A 25,228-nucleotide genomic window follows, 5' to 3' on the forward strand; every position below is an offset into this window, starting at 1 on the left:
AGCCTCCTGTTAAGATACACATAGAACCCCAGTAAACATCACTGTAAATTTTAACCATGCAGTGGTAAAAGAATAAATCTTGTGCCAAATAAATGACACCACTGGCTATTTTGCATAAGGTTACTAGCAAAAGCTTGCCTCATGAACAAGCTCATGTCTCAAGATTTGTGCACAGGTTTGAAGAGAGCTGAGAAAACAGAACATCAGGTCCAGCAGCAGTTGTCAGTGACACAGGTTTTCACTGCGTCTTTAGAAAGATAATGAAAAGCAGAGGTAGCTTTAGTAGAGATTGTCAAATAAATAGAAAGAAATGAAAGAACAGATACAGATTAAGCTCTCCAGTCACATTTTAACATTATTTTCCTGTTCATTTAAGCAATTCATTTTTGAGGAAAAATTACAGATTACAAGATTTACTCTCTCAGAGCACAGACTGTTTTTGGTTTGTGTGAGTACAGTGTCCACCTTAATTTTGGCTAAACAAGGAGCAACATCTTGACAGTGTAATTTCCATATTGTCTGGTTTTATTAATTTCTGTCCTTGAAACATCAGCTCAGACTCACACTTAGGAGGTCTTTTTGTTGTTGTTATTATTTGAAATCCTAATTTTCACTATGTGGCAATGAAGTAACAAGTGCTAATGCTTGCAGATACCATATTGAAAATGTGTTCTGATCAAACTTCATTTTAGGGGGGAAAAGAAGCTACAAAAATGTATCCTAAACTCCTACTTTTTCCTTATTATTGTTTATAATTTAGCTAGATGTATAATTTTTTTTACTGTTATTTGATATATCATGATGTACGCCCGTTTCTCTGCCAGAGATTATTAATACTTTCAGTTGCAGTACTCAGTACTGTACTTTTCCCTGTTTTGCATATTCCATTATAATAGGCCCCTTAAAATCAGAGTTTCTTGGCTATATATTCAGTGTTGTGATGGAGACGAAGAAATGAGGAATAGCTGCCAATATGAATACAGATATCTGAGCACAGACTAAGTAGGGACATTAATACTGCACTCCTTAAGGGGAGCAAGGACAGCTCAGGCACAGCAGGAACAGCTGCTGTTAACATGGCTGGAAACTGAAACGCTGCCTCTTGAGAGGGAGGAAATGCTGCAGCTTTCTGCGTTTTCAGTCTGGTATACTTGGATTTTGGTGCTGATTTTCCATGACTAACATATTTGATCCCCAATGCATTTCCAAACTTTTTTTGATTGAAGTGAGCATCCATGGGAGCCCAGGGGACCTTTCCTTAAAGATTTTCTTTTTACATATTCCATTTTGTTGATTTATCTCACAAGGAAAAAATTAACTTTGTAAAAGAGATGGGGGAATTTCCTCCCCTCATTTAAAAAAATTAATCTGAGAAACAGAAGAGGAGAGGAATAGTCCTTAAAACACTAAATAGATCTTTAAGAATTTGTGAAAACTACATAAGAAGTGAGAGGGAAAAATAATGTATTTTTCTCTCTACAGATATTTTTGCTAAAATGCTAGTAACATGTGAGAGTCATTCTGTGAAGACATAAAATTATGATCCAATTAAAACCAGATGACAGGGAAAAAAAGTCATTCTGAGTCTAGACTTAAGCTTAATGACTCAAATTCATATAAACTCAGTTAAATATGCTGACATAGGGTTTTTTTCATTAATTCAAGAATAAATGTTGTGTTTATGCTTGAAAGGAAAACTCAATGTGTTATATTTTGCATACTTTTTCTGCTTTTTATTAAAATACAGAATGAGAAATAAATGAAAAAATCTAAAGAGAAAGGGTGTGAAAAAACTGAGCATGTGTTCTCTCTAAAGGACAATATTAAATCTCATATTAAATTGTAATATAATTTAATTATAAAGGAAAAAGATTAAATACTCTGTTTATGGTTCTCGGTATATGTTGAATGGGATTTATAATTAATTTATTTTATAAGATGATCCATACTCTTACAAGAAGCTATCATGCTCTGTTCATTTTTGTAGGATCTTAGCATATATTTATACAAAATTCAAACACTATTAGCCCGGTTTTTTCAATGGAACTTTTCACAAAGTTTCATTTTGCAAAACTATTTTGATAATAATAGAGAGGAAAAAAGGAAGTCCCACTATATGCTGTAGAACTATGTTTCAAAAGTTTAATGGACATGAGCAAGAAAGACACATTGTGTGTAAGTTTTATATTAGATGAAATAAGTTTTGTGTTTTATTCCTGTAACCAACAGACATAGTGGAATTTGTGTTCACACAAATAAACTCCCCTCCAACCAAAATATGTTGATGACATCCAAACAGCCTATTGGGAATGGTTTCAAACACATCATCCTTTAAAGCATTCCCAGACATGCTAGTTATCATGGTAATTTAGTAGTTTTGCTAGTTCTCTTGGGCTAAATATACCAGAAACCAGGCTAACAGGTTAACAATATGAATAATTACACATCAGTATCCTACTCTCTTTTAATTTTCTGAAGACCTAACTGTAAATATTAGATAACTAATACAAATTAGTTAGTGGGGAGAAGCACAACCACAGGGATCTGCAATGTTCAGGAGGTGATGATTTCAATACCTTATGTTGACTGGTAGCTTATACAAATTCCACTAAGTGAAAGCACAGCAACAAAAAATATAACTACAAGTCTCCAATAGAACAACCAAATCTAGCCAATTACTACAGACAATTATAGCAACAGAACAATGAGATAATCATAAATTGAACATGGCAATGAATATGTATGTATGTATGTATGTATGTGTGTATCTATCTATCTATCTTTATAACAATCCTATAAGGTAAGTAACAAAATTATATAAAAAATGCAGTGGATATTTATGATAAACTCCATAGCACACAGTCATTTGCAGCATAGCTTTCTGGTTATGAGTTACGCTACTGCCATTGGCACTTAGAAGTCACACTAAAAGCATGGGGAGATTCAGGCATATCCTGTCCAGTATGTCAAGCTTATTGGAAAAAATCCTCATCCTTCTCAGTCTCTGGCACCTGCAATGCTGATTCTCTTCTGCTGACCCCACTTTGATGAATTTCTGAGTTGTCTTTTATCTCCTTATAATGCCATCACCCACTGGCCACATACATTCTCAGCTGTCCAAACTGTCCTGCTGTTTTGCTGAATCCATTCCAGTTCAAACACAAAGATACTGGGGAGGCAGTTCTTTGAAACTGGTGGAGAGACAGCTTTTCCCTTTTCTTTTGTTTACAGCTGTCTTAGCCACGAAGTCATTGCGTTATTTTTGTTATGTTCTATTCATTATGCTGTCTCAGCAGTTTGTTAGTTCAGCAATTCTGTTATAGTCTACAGATATTTTAAGGCCCACCAGTCATGCTTATTCAGCAACTGTGTTAGCCTCTGTCCTACCTCAAGCAATGTCAGATGCAGTTTTGCAGGATTTAGCAAGAATTCTACCGTTCAATGCTCCAGTGCCATGAACACAGAGGGAAAAGTGATATATTGTGTCCCATCTTTGCTCAGCAGTTGCCCTCCCAGCAAAAACAAGATGTGCCAAGGTCTGTATCATAGTGGCTCCAGCCACTACAATTCCTTTATCAAAAAGTCAGGATCCCATTTGCCATTTTGGATTTCGTTTTGCAGCTACCCAGTCTTATCATTTGAGTTTCAGGTCTGTTCACGTGTAACCAAGAAAACAATTTTTAATCAACATCTTTGTGGGTCACTGGAATTCCTTGTCAGCAAATAAGTTTCAGGTGGGACTGCAGGAAAGTAATTGTGCTCTTTTCCTTTTCCGTGCATGATGTTAGCCTTTGCCACCCTGAGGCACATGATGACCACATGATGCCCTTATTTCAAAACCATGAGCAAATACCTTTGCCACTTCTGAGGTAGGTGAGATTGATTGATTTCTGCACTGAGAAATCTCTGCAACTCCAAGTGAAGATGATGGGAAGGCACTTTACTTACTGGCGACTACAGTGCTACACAGGGCTCCACACAATACCAAATATGTTGCCGTATGGTCAACACCCAGGAAATTCTTCCCTATCCTAAAGGATTTGTTTACTGTTTGATCAAAGGCCGGAGTAGGGTAAAGAGCAGATGGTGGCTTTGGTGGTTGCAGAGTGACAGTACTAGGATTAGCCCCAGTGTGAACAAGCAGAGTGACAAGCCAGGAGGAGGATTTGGTTGACAAAAACTATTTCCACAGGTCACCTGCTGTAAAAATAGCATATGGTTAAGGAGATTGCAGGCTGCTGTTTGGATTTAACATGGTCTGTGCTCCTTGGCACCAAATGTAGAACAAAAGAATTACTGAAAAAGCATCACTGAGAAAAAGAACATTCTGTGTGTGTTTCCAAAGGAACCAAAAAATAAAATAAAAATAAGAAATGTAAATAACTGAAGAGATCTCCTGACCCTGGGAAACTGTGATTCCCCTCCATGATTTAAGCTCTATACAAGTGCCTGAGAAATATATTTCAAATATTGAAAATGTCTTCAAACATTAATACATAGTGTGTCATATTTATTCTGCACTAGAGGAATGATGTGATACCTGATGTGGCTAAAATATCTCCCCCCCCACTAATATTTGAATACCAGATGTAAATTTTTTGTACACCTTAAGCTCCTTCTCAGGTCTGCATGTGCAGATGGAAGTCATAATTTTGTGTTTTAATTAAATGTAGAATGTTCACCCTCTCTTTGCACATTAAATGTTAATGACAAGAGTGTGACATAAGTGTATATTTATTTTTTTAATAAATGTGGTTCATGGATTTGAAGGTTCTGTTGACATCATAGACTATTTTCCTCCCAAGTTTTATTAGTGTTTTTCCAACCTGTTTCATATTTCTCTAAAATGAGGCCACTGCCACTCCCCAGCACACTTTCTGCTGGTGATTACAATCAAACCAATGGCTGACAGAAGACTGAAGTAAGCAAAGAGAAGAATATTTGCCATGTAAAACTTAATTGTTAGTGAAGTTAATTAATTAAAATGAAAGTCCTGGAAATCCTTGCACTGCACAGAAGTTTCTACTGAGATGGCTTGTGCTTTTGTGTCTGGTTTGTTTTTTCTTACATACCAGCTCCCTGATGTCTTCTTTGCACATTTAAATTAGTTGGTTGCTCAATATCACTTAACACGATTCTAAACCAGAATTATAAAGCGTTCATAATGGCCTTTAGAGCTTAAGTATTCTTCTAATATATTCTTTTACCATCAATAAAAGTTTTTTCAGTAAAGAAGTAATTTAAGCTCAATATCTTTTAAATGTTTCTAATCTAAATATAAGAATATTTTTAAACTTTTTTTTTTCCTGGAAAAACAATGACTTGACTGGTATTCAAATGTTTAATAAATTTCACATATTGCCCTAAAATTGGTTTAAAAAATAAATAAAAAAATCCAACCACTATACTTTTTGAATAAACTGTAGTGGTAAAAAAAAAAAAAAAAGAAGAAGAATTCAAGAGTTTTGAAAAGGATAACAATCAGAAAATAGAACAAAACCACGGCAAACCTGTGGTTGTCTGGTGAGCTTGTTTTGTCTTTATGAGGGTAGAAGCTTAAAGCATAACTGCAGTTTTAAGAGGAAAACATCATTGGAAAGATATCAGGGCGAAGGATGGTGAAGGAAAAAAGAAAGAGCCGGTAGAGGAAGATGGGGGTTAGTGGAGGAAAGAGTGGTGTAGAGGAGGGATCAGAAGTATGAACACAATTTTTCTGATCAACAGAGCCAAATTCAGGCTGCAGAATGAATTGCAGAAAAGTGGAAGTGAGAAAATAAGCTGTCCCAATATTAGTATTAACAGGAACCACAGACCACAAACTCTACTGGTAACAATTACTATTATTGAGAAGAATAACAAATATTCAATTTCTAGCTATTTTCTCACAAGGATGCCATTTGGTATAAAACATAACTTATTTCTGTGGATATATATACACACTTGGGGAGTTTTAAATGGCTAAATCAGTCTGCATAGAGTTGTGAGATAGTCAGTAGTTGGTAGCAACAGTTAGGACAAAATTCATCATGAGCTGACTTCATTGTCTTTCCTAGCATTGTGTCAGAGCTAATACTTTCTCCCTGATGCACAATGACCTAGATAAAATTTGAAAAACAGCCTTGAAATGAAGGGCTCTCTTTTTATTTTTCTGTGTGAACTATCATGGTCCTTTCATAATATTGTTGGTGTTACTGTTTTTTACTTTAAATGCATAAAGCATTCAATCTAAACTTTTCTCACCTCTGTTCCTTGTCTTATTCTGCTGCATTCCTTTCTCAAACAGCATTTACTTCTGCTTTCAAGTGTTTTAAGGAGCAAAAGACATGCAAAGAAATTAATGCAAAGCTACACTCTTTTACTTATTCTACTCCTGTACCTCTTGCCCCAGAGTACGTACAGTTGAAGAGTTATTATTTCATGAAACAGCACATTGCTCTGATTACAGCTTAATTAATTACTAACACTTACAAATAAAATGCATTAAGGCTGCCAAAAATGGCAACCTTCATCAAGGCACTATGGAGAAAAGCGTTAAGAACTATGTGGATTATCTTACTGGATTTATAAATTTTAAAAATTCTACCACTGATGTTTAATATTCTGCTGAAAATTTTAGTATCCACAAAGAAAAAAAAAAAAAAAGGTGATACTCGTTCCACTCTTTAAAAGCCTATAATTATTATAAGAAAAGTAATTTATGTTATTCTTTATTTTTAATGAAGCTGAATATATTTCTCCCCTAAATTCTACTTATACAGCTGAAGCACAGAATTTAAGTGACTCTCTCTGACTTAATGTGCCAGTGTCAGGTAATGCTCTTCCTGAGACACCAAGCAAAGTATTGCAGCAGACGTCTGTGCTACTCCTGCACAGTCACTTCCAAAACTTCCACAGAGAGAACAGGAAGAAAAAAGAAGAGAACTACTAAAATGTTAACTGTTTAGAGTTTGAAGTGTGCTCCAGGTTTTGGCTCTGTAGATGTCTTAGTATCTTCAAGTACAAAGCATATATATGCGTGTGTATATATGTGTGTGTGTGTGTGTGTGTGTATGTGTATATATATATAGTCAAGTGTGACAAGGTGCAGCTAATTGGTAAATAGTTCATTATTCATAGCTTACTTTAGTGCTTTATAGCTTTCTGAGAAAAATCTATCTTATTTTAAAAAGAGAGATTATATGTAAAAAATAAGTTAAAATTGTGCCAGATCACATAAACCTAGAGACATGCACAGCAAAGAACGCCTTGTTCTCAGGCTGGATCTGTAAGAACTAAAGTATGTGCTGAATTGTTAGTATCAGACGTAACCACCACTGAATTTGGAGTATCTCTTATCAGTACTACTTCATATTTTGCTTTCTAAGGAATATGCAGAGCATATTGTAGCTACTGAGTTTGGGTTTGTTTTTTTTTTCTTTTCTCCTAATCTTTAATTGAAATCTTTCTTTATTATCAATATTCATTATAAAAAAGTCTCTCTGGGAAAAATTTCTTTCCCCCTCCTCTATAAATACCTTTTAACAGAGCAGTTAGTGTGTGTTTGTAGATTAAAAAAAAAAAAAAAAAAAAAAAGGCATAGTTTCTTCATTGGGAATTCTATAGGGAGAGCCTTATTGTATGAATGTGAATGAGTAGGAAAAAACATCTTAATTCCAAAGAGCAAGAATAATTTCCAGATTTTCCTATGTTAAGTCACCATTTTAACACTAACCATAAAAATAAAAACCCTTCATAAAAAAGCATTTCCTGTCAGAATTTGTAAAATTAGAAGGCACTATTCCCCCAACAATGAGCAATCTTCCATATGCAGATTCTATAGTATTTAACCAGTTAAACAAACAAACAAAAAACCCAAACCAAAACAGAGAAAAACCAACCGAAACCAGGCTACCAAATCAGTCAGTCAACAGATGAAAAGGGCGTAAATGGTTCACACTGACACCAATCATTACAGGTAGCCAGATTTGGGCCTTACTGAGCAAAAACAGATTGAGGGGCGGACGTTTCTCTATGTGTGTGATCAAAATGTTTGATATATTCTGTTTGCCAGGCTAGGATAAAAAAAGAGGGGAAAGCATCTCTTCATTGTTTTAAAGGTTATTACTTCAAAATGCACCTTAGCTGACTAGCTAAAGGTGAGTGAACTTTTCAAAGTGCAGGTTTCAACTGAAACTTATTGACTAAAATTCAGTGAGGTAAAATACTTTTTTTTTTTCACTAAGTATAATTTGTTGCAGTGAAATTCATTGCAAATAGGAGGTATTAACTTAGAACAGCTAACTCAGTCCAAAGGTCATGCCAGTAAAAGAGATAGTAAGGGGCTAACACCTGAAGTTTGTGTAGGTCTTGCTACTCATTACAACAGTAGTTGGATGGGTTAGTTTGGATCATAGGTCAATTCACTATGTCCTATATTACAGTAATCAGAGAGAAGAAGAAAAATATGTTTTGCAGATTTCCAAAGTGCAGACTAACAGGATTTTGCAGCTATGTCACAGAGAGGGCCAGTGGAGAATACCATATCAAGAAATTATATTAAGCATTACCTTGGGATGGAGTAAGTGCAATTGTATCTGTGTCCTCTGAACCAGCAAGTACTCAAATCTACTCAGCTCAGCCTGCATCTCCTATGATTAATACAAACAGATGAAAATAGCGGGAATGATTCTTGGAGACTCAAGAACTGTTATTTAAAAGTATTTTAAAGTAATTGGAAAAAATGGAAATTTCATATATTTTTATGTCTCAACTTCTATGATGTCTATTCATCAACTTTGCTTTAATACATATCTTTATCTCTTGTGCTTTCTTTGTGTGCCTGTTGATAGCATCATTATGTTTTTCTTTTCCTTAAAATGCTTTTTTGCAATCTTCAAAGGAATCAGGTAGAATAGAATAGTTCAAAGGTCTGTAAATATTTTCAACCTTATTTGTATGCCTGCATGTTCTGAAAGAGGGAAATAGTCTTAATGCTGCTTTAAAGATACACCTTGTCTTTAAAGAAGCAATGAAAGCTTCTTTTGCTAGATGTTTAATTTGGACTTTAACATGTGATTGATGTTAACCGCAAATCTTCCGTCTGCACCTTTTTATTGCTGTAACTTTCAAAAAAACACAGCTTCTCCACGTTTTGTAAGAACCGAGAGGTTCCTGGGTTTTTTTCTTTTTCTTTTTTTTTTTTTTTCATTTGAACATATGGTATTCTGATTTTATTGTGCTGTGTTTTGAAAAGTCACTGGTCTGAGATATTATTTTTCATTTATTTTGACTACCTAATCAGATATTAAGAATTCAAAGGACTTAAGGTCTTCACACAAAATACAGGACAATGTTGTCTACATGTCTTTTATTGGCAAAACATATTCTAGTAGTCTCAATGTGGAGAGGTACAGATGAGTGACAAGCTCAGTCACTTTTGCCTATACAGTCATAATACTGATAATAACATCTAGTCTTGATTTAGTATAGATATAAAAAAACACTTCACAGAGGAGGTCAGGATCACTGAGAGATACAGCAGCAGAGAGAGGAAGTGACTTTTACTTGAGGACATTCATCACTGTCGCATATGGAGAAGGGACTCAAGACTTCCAGTTTGGTGCTTAAACTCAGGTGACTCTCCTGGACTTACTCAGTGTCCCCCCAGATGTATATTTGCAATTATTCTCTATTTTAGATATAGTTCTTGATTTGCGCTCACAACCCTTTTTATTCGTTTCCTAAGAGCATTGAACAATCTTGTTGATTGGAGTGGCTGCCAAAGCAGTAGATTTTGCATTCACTGCAGCAGATCGAAAGTGGTAATGGTGAAAAGCGGAAACTGTAAATTAAAGGAAGGATTAATCCATACTGGGAATAGATGAATGTCACATGCACTTCATAGCCTATCAAACAGCTGCTATTCAAAATTACACATATTGATTATTTGAAGCTGTATCCATACCAGCTCATGATCTTCTTTTGGACTAGAATATATCCTTATACAGTATTTGTTCAACCCTTTCAACCAATGAACAAATTTGTGAAAATGATAATTCAAAACAATTAAAGAAATGAAACTAGTGAAAAATCATTCATAGCAATAGAACTTCACCCCATTACAAAACTTTCTGACATTTCTTATATTGAAAAACAATGGTGAAACGTTTACTGTCTTTTTTTCCCATTTGCCTTTCCCCCCTGCCCATTGAGTGCAGTTAAAAATCCATGAATCATGAAATCCATATTGGTGTCTGAAATTTGAATAAATAAAAGGTACAACAGAAGGACATGAACAAGCTGTGTTTGTAATGAGGCTGAACATGTGGAATAACATTTATTAGTTTATCTGTTTAGGGCATTTATTCACAAAGCACTTAATATTTTATTTTTTAAGATAGTTGCATTTGTCATTTATGCAGAATAGTAAATAATTTGGGGGATTAATTTTGTATCCCTTGGTACCATGTATTAAAGGGTTCCTTAAGTCTTATCCTAAAAGGATTTTTCAAAACGTATCAGAAAACAGGTCAGACCTCAAGTTATGGGAGTTTTCCAACACTGTTGTATTTTACAAATGTGTAGCCAACAAATGACAGCACTCAGGATTTTGAAGAGTTCATACATAACCAAAAGTTATCCGCTGAATGTATATATCCACTTGCCAAAAAAAAGAGTTATAGTTGAAGATAAGCTTTTATTACAAGAGCTTTTATTACAAGCTTTTTTTTTACAAGAAAATTTAAAGGAACATACATAAAACTACCCTGGAGACAAGAAGTAAAAACAAAATCATTGTAGATCTTGAAATTAAATTATTAGTAACATGGACTACTTAAAATACATCAACATAAAATTTAGGAACAGATTACTTTACAAGAATAATTTGTGTTATCAATATATGAAGCAAAAATAGGTTGTAAATAAGTTGGATTTCTCAAACAGAATTTTTCATTTTTGGAGAAAAACTAACTACCTCAATTTCTATTTTAATAGAAAATGTAATTACTTTTGAGTAAATATGTAGGTAAACTCCAAAATTTTTTAACTGGCCAAGATAATAGCTCACAGAAGTTTTAGGTACCTTTAATGAGCTCCCTGACCAGCCTGTACAGAAGCATACAAGTTAAAGCCAAGAAGTCATCTGATCCTGCCCAAATTAGAAATAAATACGACATCATTCCTAAAACCTGTTTGCATAACCATCTTTCTAACAATTTTCACTGCTAGAAAGCTAGATGTATCATGTGTCCTTTTTTACCTTAACACTCAATCTGTATTTTGCACATTCCAACTCAAAAGAAGAAAAATTTTTTCACAGAGAGGGTCATCAGGCACTGGAATTTGGAACAGACTGCCCAGGGAAATGGTTGAATTACCACCCCTGGAGGTATTTGAAAGCTGTGTAGATGTGGCATTTAGGGACATGGTGTAGTGGTGGACTTGGCAGTGCTGGATTAACAGCTGGACTCGATCCTGAAGATCTTTTCCAACTTAAATGATTCTATGACTCAAACCCTTTCCTCAGCATATCCACATTGGACATGGAGACTCCTTTTCTGCATCTATATTGGAGGTTTTTGAAGACAAAAGTTCCTTTACCTTCTCTTTCTCTAGGTCTTTCCATGTCTTCCTTTTTTGTTGTTGTTTTTTGTTTAGTTGGTTGGTTGGGTTTTTCTGGTTGGTTTGTTTGGCTTTTTGGTTTGATTTGGTTTGATTTTTGGTTTTTTGGGGAGGTTTTTTGTTTATTTTTCTCTTAGGTCAAATTTTTTACCCTTCTTAGCCATAAGTAGCTGCACATTTTGATTTGAGGTGTGATTTTTCAGTAGTAAGTAGAAAAATAAAGTTTCTCCATGCTCCTTCCAGATGTAATTGTTATATTTCCACACAGCTATAAGGTCAGGATTTTTTTTCTTTTTTTGCAGTGGTTTGATATGGTTGACTTATGCTTAGTGGTGATCTCCATCTGATATATTTTACCCCATTTTTTCCCAATTTGCATAGTAGATAAATCAAAGTTGGGTAGGTTTCCTGAGTGTTGGTGTTAGGGCTTGAGCTGTGATTTTCTATCAGTACCAGAAAACTCTTAACACATTTTTATCTGTATTTTCCAATGCTTAAAAGGACGTCAAAAACATGCCAAATGTCATAAAGCAGTTGACATTCATTCTGAGTGTCTTCCAACACACAATACAATTCTTGGTTTGCTGTTCTGTTTGCTGCCCATTTCTGTTGTCATTTTTTACCTAGCATATTACCTAGCATAGAAAGATACAATAATTTAGGGGGCAAGTGGGTACTGTATGTACTATCAAAATACAGAGAGTAACAGAAACAAATTAATATATTTGAAGCATCAGTTTATTCAAAGGTAACAGTATTACCTTTATGGCACTATTTATAAATTGTTAAACTTTATACTATGGGTTAAATAGACTAGTACAGGAAATAATGAAGAGTGTAAACCTATTTCCACAAACCGTTAAAAAAAAGTCCCTGTTACCTTGAAACATTTCTGAACTGGATACATTCATTTTTCAAAGGTCTTTAGCACTGCTTTTAACATTTCAACACTAACTGCAGCTTTAGCCTTTCCTAATGCTGTGCTGCCTTTCTACCAGGTAGAAAGGAGTGAAACTACATCTGGTAGCCAATTACCAGTAGCATCCTAAATGAGGCAAGTGTCATGGGTCCTAAATCCTAAAATAATCTTTGAAATCAGGTCTTCAATGACTTCAGGTATTTGGCACTGCTGTTTTCTTCACAGCTGAAAAAAAATTCCAATTTACTTTCCTCTTTAGATCTGCACAGGAAATGACTCTACATCAAATTGTTATGATCAGGGAGGATATTGCTTGCAGCAGGCTCTCACAGGTTTCAAAATGACTCAGAGGGATTGAACAGTTGTATTCATGTCAGCAGTGAAGGAAAAGGGGAGGAAACAAAAAAACCAAGAAGAAATGAGCAGTTTGGAACTTTGGATGGAAGTAAATTTGCAAACAGCAACAACAACAACAAAAAAAAGACAAATGGAAAGTCAACAGAAAGAGTGCTTATTTCTGAGGTGGAGACAAAATGTTTTTGAAGTGTTACTGCACACCATACAACTGCATCTTTAGAAACTGTTCTGTTCAAATTTACATCCTTTCTTACAGACTAACTCATTTGGTATTTCTTTTAATAAAGATGGGAAAATGTTACTGAGAGTCAGGGCTAATAATCTCATGATTTGAATTTAATTTTGGCACTTTCCATGCCAGTCTTCAGGAATTAAATTGTTGTCCATAGTAATTTCCTAAGAATTTTCAATTAAATTTCACACAAAAAGTAATTCAGAAATAAAAATTATTAAAAAATGTAGCATGTATGCTTATATTTAACATGAAACCTTATATATAATCTTTGTGTAAAGGAAAGCTCTGTTTCCGCAAATTATACATGCACCCCATTTTCACATTATTTTTGAACTTGCAAATTTTCATGCATCTTTTTTCATTTTGACACTTGCAAAATTGTACATAATTTGTGTCAAAGTGAGTTCACACTCTTAAAAGTCTTTTTTTCTTCACTAGAGATTTGTCAGAATTCTTCTCACTACCTTTTCCAAATGAAGTCACTGTAACTACCATGAGTTAATTAACAACTAAAATGCACTTGTGCATCAATTCCATGTATGCAAAAATCATATTAAAAAGCTTTATACCCTCTTTTGATTGACATTTTTTGAATGGCACATGACACTGCACCATACTGAACACAGGTATTGTACTACTACCATGCAGATAAAGCTCCTCATTTACTAATTCACCCTTTTCTCCTGCATCACTGTGCTACCTGAGTTCAAAAAATCACAGTCCTATGATAAACCAGCACTCTGTCTCATACTGTCAGAGTTCCCTTATACAATACTGCTACACAAGATAAGGTAAATACATGTCCTTTGAGGACAACTATACACAGAGTTTCTGTGGTACAAAAGCTGTTCTCATGCAAAATCACTGTTACAAAGCCATCTAATCCTAAAATACCCAGGAGTCACTATTGCAGCCTGCAAAGAGATGCTTGTGCTCACCAGTGCTGTGCAATGACCCTCTGAGAAAATGCATATTTTGCTCTATCATTTGAAATACTCAGTTTGATTAATAAAGCTGATATGATCTGCCAGAGGAAATCAGGAGGGGCTTCAAGGCTTGCCCAGAATTGTGCTACTCTCTTTGCAGGTGTTGCAGTGATCGATGCTTGTCAGACAGGACTTCTAAGACAGTGGTTCTCAGTATTGCAGTGTTTCTCCCAAGAGAACTGCAGCTCTTGCATACATTTTCTTGAAATGGAGATCTTCCAAGAGAAGGTTTGTGTACACCATTTTACTTAGCCTTACCCACTGCTTCCAGGGATAACTCAGGAGGAGTTGTCAGGTTCACACAGACTCACCTTGAGTAGCAGCCTGGACAGAAGGTTGAAAACAGTTATGAGAAATGAAACATTATTTATACTAGATTATACTGAACTTCAAATTCTTTCAGAGATGCTTCAGTGTGCCTGCTGGAATCCACCGTTTGCATGCACCATGCCTGCAAGCTAACTGCCTCAGTACAGAGAGAAGCTGTTGGCAGTGCTGGTGATCAGCTTGTGCCCACAGGACTATCCGTATCTGGGACAGTTCTTCCTCTAGTTTTGTTTTTGGTAGAGATGTGACACACTCTGGAGTATTTGTGCCAGAGGCACTTTCTTAGTACCAGGGGGCAAATTCCTCTCTCTCTTCCTCTCTTTTTCTATTTCTCATTATCCAAAGTTATGCCTCTAATGCTTTTTCAACATGTGTGTATATTACGAGCCTTTCTTCTTGTCTTCAAAAATGGAGATTTATGTTTAGCACTATTTCACATACTTTAATATTTTACACATCTGCCACATTCTTATTTTCCTTCAACACAAATGTTTTTAAAGTGTTTCCATTGCTACACAGGTTCCACCCTCACTACTGATGCACTCAGCAAGTCTGACAGTGTTGAACAACTTTTGAGTTTCTGATAGATGCTACAGAAGATACCTGGGGGCAGAGCATAACAGTGCAGGTTGCTTAAAGCTTTGCTCCATCTCCTTCCCACTGCTGCTACCTCCTGTTCAAGGGCTTTGATTATCATAATATTGTACCACTTTCCTCACTTAAAAGGCCATTCGTTGCTGCAGAGCAATGCTAGAACTACATGCTGCACCTTTTTAAAAGCCATGTAGAAAATCTTACTGACAGTCTTGTTTCCACCACTGCCCCAAGACACTGTCTCTGCTCCTCTGGCTTGGTGTAACATGACCAGGGCTGTTGGCATATCCACTGCTATTACTTGAGTAGACCACTGACACAGAGAGCCATAATTTTAAATATATGGTATAAAAAAGTCTTTGTATTACGGCACATGAGTAAACTGAAGGCTATATATTACAATTTATGAAAGTCACTTCCATAAAATGTTTCCTTTTACTTTGCTTGCTGCATAGATCATTTCACTGAATGATTTCTCTTTGCATTTAATCTTTAGCTCCCCTCCTCTCCCCTACCCCTCAGTATTTGTTACTAAAATTAAAATTGATTTTGAACAATCCATCAGTGGACTAGGAGTTTTTCTGACATTATTCTCACTCTTTCCATTCTACAGAAAACTAGCTTTTTAGGAATCTTTTCAGAGAGGCTTTCTCATTCTGAATTTTCCTCTTAGGGTATTAAGAAATAAGTAATTATTCTTTAAAAGTATACAGGCAGGTCAGTTTTCAAAGACAGAAGGGCAGCATACTAAACAGGCATTGTCTTTATGTATTTAAGCCATACATAAAATACAAAGAGTATGTTAATCTCCATATTGATTTTTTTCTGTTACAAATTCTGAACAATAAGTATTATTTTATACTGAAGAAATCAACACAATAACTACTGTTTTATTGGTTTATATGTTCTTTATTTATTATTTACATATTATAACTTTTTTAATCTCTAAAATTTAAAATGAAATATTTAAGCCATATATAAATTTTTTCATCAGAACACTAAAATAGCTGATATGTGCAAACTAAGAAATATAAATAATTAATTTGACCATTTTACAGAATTACTAGCAATATAACTTGTAGAGATTGGATTTCCACATTGTAAAATAAACCTTAAACTTTAATTCAAGCATCCACAAATTACATTAGTTTAGAAAAAAAATCTTTGGAATTCCAAGTACCCTTGCCATTTCTGAAACATGAGATGGTTGACTAGATAAAGTACTTAAAGCTTATATTAGAAAAGGAATCTATTACTTTAAAGAAAAATCAGATAAACATTTTACATCTAAAGTAATTTTGAAAAGAATACTGTCAGTATAGTTAATATACACTGTATTGCAAATTATCAAGAAATTTATATGTTTAGAATGTCTATTTATATTCTTAGCTTGCCTAATATTAGAAATATAGTATATCACAGTAAGTTTTTATAGATTTTGTTTACCTTTACTGATTAGGTAATCCTAAGTAAAATATAATTTAAAGGAAATGAGATTTTTTTAAGTAATAGATGCATGCAGGATCTCAAACTCTTAAGATACATGTTATTTTCCATTTTATTTGTCAATTTGCTTACCCAGTTTGACAAAGAAAACTGCAAACTATCGTATTCATATAAGCAAAAATTTCAGATGCTTGATTTTTATGCCCAACTTAAGACATAAATCTGATATAAACTCTATAAATTCTAAATTTTCTCTGAAGTTTATTAAATACAATTCAGCAACTTCAACTATTTAAGCAGTAATTTACCCTATTACACAATCTAATACTGCATTGATTTTAAAATGCTGAATTTTTCATCTTAACATGCTACATCATTTACACCAGGTAATTTAAAATGTATTTCAGTTTTTCAAAGGAGAAAAATAAAGACTATATTTGTACCTAAAGTGTTTATACAAGTTTCCTTTTTTCAGCACATGCTTTTGTAAAGGAAATTATCCTTTTCATGCAACTTCTACATAGAGACATATTTCTTGTTGAAAGTACAGGCATGAAAATTAATTTTCTGCAGTGTGTTACTTTGGCTATATGCCTAAAGGACTTTTCCTTGTCTTTGTGAGTGTTTTTTATTTAAAGTACCACATTTTTCTTATAAGTGCTATGAGATCTTCAAGCTATTATTGCAATTATTTACAGATTCATAGACTGTAAAGTCAGAGAGGACCACTAGGTTTCTAGACTGACATCTTGTGTAAGAAGACTATTCAGATTTACTCAGTTATCTCCGATATGAAGTCCATAACTAAAACTTGCCTACTTTGAAGGCATTCCCACCTGGAAAGTACAAGTAAAAGCTGTTGATCACAAATATATCTATATAAAGTATTAAATATATGGATTAACGTATAGTGGAAAGAAGGAGAACAAAGGAGAAAGAAAAATTTGGGCTGATGAAAGCAAGTTTCCTAAGATGATTTGCAGTTTTCCATTTATGACATATCCAGGCTATCAATAGTCAACATGACCCTAGTTGGTTCTCAAAAATAAAGAATAATGTACAAGCAGTTCTTGGCCTCATTAACCCCAGAATTTCAGATTCCTAAAATTGGTAGATCGTGTAATTACCCCTTGTGGCAGCCCCTACGTGGAAAATCGCACCCAAGTGAGAAAGTATTGCCTTCCAAGAGCTGATGGAGAGGTGATGCTGTGCCACAGAACTGTGTTACCACTTGTGCTGTTCCTGCACTGCATCTCATCAGTGCCCTAGTTTAATTTTAAATAATTTAAACAAATTTTTATCTTGCTTATTTTGATTTTGTTGGCAATTTTCTCACTTTTAAAACTATTAAAGATTTTTTCAGCTTGCAGTATTCTGATGGTACTAAACCCTAGGAACGTGCACTGCTGTATCTACCGAAAAAGAAACAGAGAATTCAATGATAAATATGTGCAAAACCAGCAGTTTCATACCATGGTAACACCTCAAATTCCACTTCGTATGATGTCAGCCAGATGAATGACAGCATTAGGAAGTTAAGACAAGCAGAAGAACAATACATGGACCACTATCTTGTAAGGTCAAAACTCTCTTCCTTGTATCTTGTTTTGTTTGATCTCACATTTATTTCATTGTCACATGAAAGATACAGCTTAATTAATGGTAGAATATTTTTTCTGCTTCTTCACTTCATCTAAGATTGTTTATTAATTTCTATTTCATATATATTATTCATCAAAGTGCTCTGTTATTTAAAGCTCCATTTGAGGGAACATAGTAAAGCTAATAATAAATTCTTCAAAGTGAAAGTTTGGGCCTGATTTGCAAAAAGTTATTTATAGAAACTGTTTCATTTCTAAACACTAGTTCATTCCAGAATTCAATTTCCAGGTTACTTATGTTTTTTTCAATTAAATAAGTGGCTTTCCCACTTAATCTGATTTTCTTTTCAAAATCTAAATATTAATGATATTTTCATCAATTATTTCGTTTAAAATTAATAATTTGGTATTGTTCACATATGGAAAATAACTGAAGTATGACGTAGACTTTATAGTCACCTATAAGAGATATATTCACAGCATTCGTTGTTATATACCATTATTTGAAATAATAAAAAAACCCTTGAATTATAATTTAAAATATTTCTCTGAAGGGTTATATTTACACGAGGTATCTAGTCTGTTATGAACAGACTCTGAGTGTGTATGGACTTACACAGTTTTTGCAAAAGAAAAATGAGAAAAGTATTGTATGAATTGTGCAAGAATCCTGCAAGATTAAAGATGATCTAAGTGCAGACAGAGTAATGTCTTTAATCATAGAATACCTGAGATTTGATGGTCATATAAGCCCTCATACAAGGACTGCATCTGGGATGAGAGGTTTCTTTCCCTGAAGTTGATACTGATAGTTTTGTTTATGAACATTTCAAGTGGCAGGGAGCAGCTCCTTAACAATAAAAAGGCAGCATCAGCACTTGACTTAGATATGGAAACATATCAAGCTTATATTCATACCTACAAACAATTATTCACCTGCCTGATTTTAGCAGGTCATGCTGAAGCATACAGGTCTTCATCACCCTGGGCAGGGAACCACTTGCTACTGCTGCCCTAAAGGCTATTTATTGCAGTGGTTGTCCTCTGATCATGACAGCTCTCCAGTTTTATAACGTCACACTGCTTCTCATCAGTATTTAGAGGAGGTGACTTTTCTTTTCCATTTTGATCTTTAAAAACCAAAAACTTTCAGTGTAAGTGCTTGAGATTTGACAGGGTTTAACTAAGGACATCACTTGCTCCTTGTAGCCAGAGACTTATTTCTATGGATGCCTAGAAAGCACAGCAGTTCAGTCTAATACAGTCTCTTAGATTAAAAAGTGAAACTGGACTTGATGTGAGCACAACAGTTTCCAAACTGACTCTTGCCACTTTGTAACTTCTTTTCCAATCCCTGATTTACTAAACTAATCCTACAAAATCCTCAGTGATTTGTTAAAGAGCACTAAAAAAACCATGGTTCTTCTGAATATTTTTCGCCATTTAAAATGTAACAATTAACTCACAATAAGGACCTTGACTCTAAGCATTTCATTTTGAAATACAAAACCATTACCAGGCCAAAGCAACAGTTGAAGTAAATAGAAGCACCTGAAATAATTTCTTTCTCTGTGTTTATGGCTCTTGTGTACAAAGCCTTTAACACAGGAATAGTGTGTGGAGTTTCAGACAATTGCGGGTTTTGCGCCGATTGAGCTGTAAACCCTTGAAAGTAAGGATTTGTCATGGAAATGCTGACACAGCCTGAACTGAAGCAGGGTGAATGGCATGGCATGGCTCTCTGTACCAAAGCAGCACAGCATCAATTAGCACCAGTCTCTGTACACACAGCCATGACAAAAGGGAAGCCGGGAGCCAGAATATTCTCCCAAAGCACTTAAAAGGCCAACATGAATCATGAGGGTCTTGCATGTTTTTTGTTTGTGTGCAGCTAGCAGTGTGGTGTGCTATTCATTCTAGGTTAAGCTTTCAGTGCTGTCTAATAAGTGGCCCTTGTACAAAAACGTGATCTGTGCTTTTCCAGATATTTGTATGTCAGGCAGCTACACAGCAGCATCTTCTGTAATCCCTTCTCCTGCAGTTAGAGCTACTAGAAAGGCTTAATAATATCCCAGAGGCAAAGATGAAACGGTATCTCCACAGTTACTGTTTGCTGTAGAGAGCTTTTGAAGTCAAGCTTAAGATGTCTTTATTTCCCTACCAGAAAGAAATTTTTTTGCCCTTCTTTTTCCAGTGTTGTCATGATGATGGCTTTCTACTTGAAAAATATACCAAGAGGCTGCAGCGTTCCCATAAAGCATTAGGGAATGAGAACAGCTTTTCATCAGGGGCTCCTGGAATCTGTAAGTACAGTTTGTCACTACCGAAACCCACGGCCACCCTACCAGCAATGTCAATTTAAAACCCCACACTTTCTTCCTTATCAGGCTTATAGCAGCCTCAACCTTCACTGACAGCTTACTCCTGCCTGGGTCTTGGCTTTTAACTTCTGTTTCTAAATCTAAACTGAGTTCATCATGTAGCTCCCATTTATAGTTCATCCTTCTTTGGTGTAAGAAAGCGAAATAAGATAAAACTGTTAAATCTCATCAAATGATGGTACAGCTTGAAAAAGAGGATACCATCATATTCTTGCAAATACTAATATACTTATCAGAATTATAGTTGGCAATTAGAAGTCCTAATAATTTCCCATGCTCCCTTCTGAAAGGTGCTGCACCAAAAAAACGTCAATAACAATAACAATTATAATTGTCAATAACAACAACAATTATAATTGTCAATAACAACTTATTATTTAACCATAAGACAAAAAAGAGCAGAGTCAAACAGAGGGGAGTTAGAACAGAACCAGGGGACAACACAACTCTTGTCAGTGTATTATCAGTGCTAAGTCTCTTGTGCATACACAATCAAGCAAAAGTTTTCAGAAAGGTAAAAAGTGGTAGTGATGTAATTTAGCAGAAGTTTATTGAGGGTTCCTTCCCAGACGGGACTAAAAATCAAGAACGAGTGTCATTGTGTTTGCTTTGGATATGTAACAGCTGATGCTGGGCACAGCACTGTGGATTCAAAGTAAATTTCAATTTCTCAGTCGCAAATAACAGTTGAAATGTAGTGCTGAGACATTCTTAGAAACAAAACTAACCAGGTTTCTAAAGAGCATGTTGCAAAAAGAAAGGGGGTTGTGGAGGAATATAAAAGAGAAGGAGTGGAAAAATAGGTTTGCAACATTATTTTGAATATATGTGAATGAGGAAATTGAATTGGTAGGAGAAAAAAAGGGTATAAAAATTATCCAAACTGAAAGCAATTTGGTTTAGCAGAATTACTTGGAAAAGTGTAAAAAAACCTCTTTCCTTTTGCAACAATATGTAGAATATAATTCTAAGACTTAGATAGCATGAGCATAAGGACCTCAAGATATACATGTTGAAGCTGTCATTTAGATTCTAAGTAAAAAGATTATATTGTCAATAGTAACACAGGAAGGATGATTTTCACAAGTTCTAGTTTATTGAGGCTGAACTATGCCAATGAGAGAGAAATCATACCAAGAAGAAACAACTATAAACCAAAAAAAATAAAAATGTTACCAAAGGATCAGAAAAGAACAATGTCTAAAGGAGTTTCAGGGACTGGAGTAAAATATTTCAGAATGTTTTACCATTTTCTCTGATTTTTTAGTACCACCTTCACTCACATCAGACTACATAATCAGTAATTTTATGGAAGGATGAGATTCAACTACAACAAAAAAAGGTTAAAATATATCAGAATACGAAGACAGTGATATTTGCAGGAGCTCACCTGAATCCTTTAGAATAACTTATGTTTTACTTACAAGTAGTGAAATGGGAAAGTATGCCTAAGTAATTTTCATTTTGCCAGATGTAAGAGTTCGCTATCATAACTGTAATGAAAAGATCCAAGATAAAAGTCCATATCAGCAAGGTTTATATATAGTTATATATAGTTATAAAAGTCCTCAATTGTTATTCAGAGCAAATGGGAAGGTGAGGGTAAAAATAGTACTTCTTTGAACATATACGGGTTTTTATTCATTTACTTCAGACCTGACCTGTTACTTTATGAACAGAATCATAAGCAAAAGCCAGTCCATATGCCCTATGAAATACAATCAATATAAACATTATTAGCTTGATAAAATCAATCATGTAACTAGCTGTGCTGGTTTATCTGTGCAACATCTGTTAGATAAATAAATAAATAAATAAAATTGATTTATGCCAGTTTGATTCTGATTTGATACATACACTGAAGTGAGTGCTTTGCCTTAGAATTTAAACAGGAACACTGTGTGCAAGATAGGAGGTCTCGTTTTCTCACATTCCTACTTTCTGTACCACAGCACAGGAGGAGAGCTTTCTCATTAGAGGTATTTTCTTGCAGTTATTGTCTCTATTTCCACACAGGAACAATAAAGACCAAACAAAAATGGGGAAGGATTATGCTGAAAACTTTAGCTTCACTCTGGAGGAGGTCAGCCCCCTTGGTGAGGCAGTAGTGCAGAGGACCTGCCTGGCTCTCAAATTTGAAACCTCAGCAGGAGGTTAGCCAAACTGCAGAAAACTGGAAATTTCTGTAGCTTAAGTCATCAAGTAATCAAGTGGTAGAATACAAGCCAAAACATGGGCATGGGACTTTGATGCAATTCATTGTGAATTCTCATCAAACTCCAGAAGATCTCTAGGCATACATACTGGATTTCTAGCATATCTATGAGAAACTAATTAAAAACAGCATGTAGAGCTCTCATCTCTACATGCACATAGTTTCCTATTTATAGTATTTCCATAGAGACTTAAATGGTCTAAATGACCCAAAGATTTGTCTTGTAAAAGACATAATGGAGGTGGTGGAAGATAGACACCTAGACTTTTCTCTCCTTACTCACTACAGAGACAGTGCTCTCAATCCCCTGAGCTGGAAAGAGAATAGAATAGGAAATATATTCTAGACTGACATATCCAAATAAAACTTTAAAAAATTTAATTTCATTATAGTCTTTTTCACTGACAACAAGGGGGAAAAAAGCACAAAGGTAGATGCTAGTGGACTGTGGATTTTCAGTTCACTTTCCTGCTGTCTAAACTATGCTCATAGCTGCTAATCCTTTCTCTGCAGGTCTTCTAATCTACTCCAACTGGATTCTAACAACCTTGCCAACCATGTATAGTATCCTAATGGCTTGTCCTGCTGCTGTGATCTGCAGCAGCATGTGTCCACCTGCCAGCCTTGCCAAAGGGCTCCAGGCTTTCATGATCCCATTCTGAAAGCAGCCCTTCATTGTTCCCGTCTCTATGATGCTCTTTTTCTAGGCTTTGCTTCAATAACACTTTGCTTGTCTTTTTTTTTCTCATTCAGCTTAGCAATGTTCATAGTATGAATGTCTCTTTCATAAATACTGTGCCAGTTGGCCCACCCCATGCCTTCAAATTGGAAGGCTCTCAGCATTTTGGCTGCTAATCTGTCAGGAGTTTTTACATAGAGTAAGATACCACCACATTGCTCTATCAGTACATAAACATAGTACAACAGTATTCAGTATCTTTCTTTCTTTCCTCCTGTCTTTCTTCCTTTCTTTTTTTCTCTATTTCTTTCTTTCTTTCCTTCTTTCTTCCTTTCTTTCTTTCTTTTCTAAGGAAAAAGAGGAAAAATATGTTAAGTGCAGAGTGACTGAAAAGTCATTACATGCTGGCAGATATAGTGATTATTATAACAGAAAATACAAAACTCCTAAAGTGTGATAGTATTTGCATCTGTGTGAATATGTCTCTCATTTAAACTTCAGGAAACCCAAAGGCCTATTTCCTTTTGGTTTCATTCTGTTTTCCCTCTTAAAAATTCTCACTGATTGAGTTATTACATATAATTTTTAACTTAATTACTTCCTATCTGTGGAGGATTTAGGCGTGCTGGTGTAGCTGGCATTAATTATTAAATAAAAGATAAATGATCTGTAGATCAGGATGTTCTCTTACCTTGAATTCACCTTCTATTTTTTATAATCTTGTACAAAACTTCCTCTGTTTTTTACTGTAGACTTTAAAAGCAAGTATTTCTTACCTAAAAGTTACCCTAAGACAAAGTAGGGATCAAAACAAAGGACACAAACTTTATAATTAATACTATGCTTGACTAATGAATGTTTTGCTTGTCAACACCTGTCAGGCTTGCAATATTTTCTTCACAAGCATGGAAGGTACTATAGAAATGTCAAGACCTCATAGGAATTCAGAACAAAATGCCTGGGAATAAACAAATCTCTATCTATGGTGCTTTGAGGCATCATGAAAACATCTGATCAAACACAGATACAGAAAATCCTTGGTTTGGTTTGCTTTGGTTTGGTTTTTAATAATTTTCACAATTTTGTGCGATTTTAACAAATCTTTCCTCTTGCTTTGCAAAAGCCTAATTCACCAAAATGTGAATTTCCCTGGGTTTACGGTAAGGACTTTGCATTTTGTAGGTGTTTCTGATTTACTACTGAGTGACCTTCCAGCAGGTAAGGCTCCCAGAATGGCTACATAGTGCAATGTGTAATATTACTCCCAGTAGATATGGTACTATCTACAGCATCAATAAACTCTTGAGCAGATGTTCAATACCCAAACATAATGACCACTGGGGAGCAATGATAACCACCTAGAAATACATAAAGGAATGTTATAAGTGGATGGGGACCAATTATTCTCATTAGCCGACAAGAGCAGAATAAGAAGGGATGAGCATTCTCTCTAACCAGAAAATTTTACCTTGATTTAAGAAAATCTTTAGCTGATAACGTAAGATTAATAAATTATAAAAAAAAGATTCCAAAAGAATTGATAAGATTATCATAATTTAAGATATTTAATTTGACCTTCTGTTATGCCCATTTCAGAAAAACAAACACATGGTATAGTATCTTTTAGTTAGATTTATATGTGTCTAAGGAATTTTCTACCTTTTAATGAAATCTAGCTTGAGAATGATCTTACTGTGGTTGTCTGGAACAGCTACTTGTTTCTATTCCCAATGACTAGATACTAATCAGAAAGAGTCATATGTATAGTGATTGAAACAAAAATTAAAAATCTTTTTCTTGTGTGTGTGTGTGTGTAGATTTGCTGCAGTCTGCTGTGGGTTTTTATCTTTACACTGAAAGTCAAGCTTTCCAAAGCTTTTCCAAACT

This window comes from Myiozetetes cayanensis, unplaced genomic scaffold (assembly GCF_022539395.1).
Source record: "Myiozetetes cayanensis isolate MyiCay16 unplaced genomic scaffold, myiCay2020 scf2-11, whole genome shotgun sequence".
In the NCBI taxonomy this organism is placed as follows: domain Eukaryota; kingdom Metazoa; phylum Chordata; class Aves; order Passeriformes; family Tyrannidae; genus Myiozetetes; species Myiozetetes cayanensis.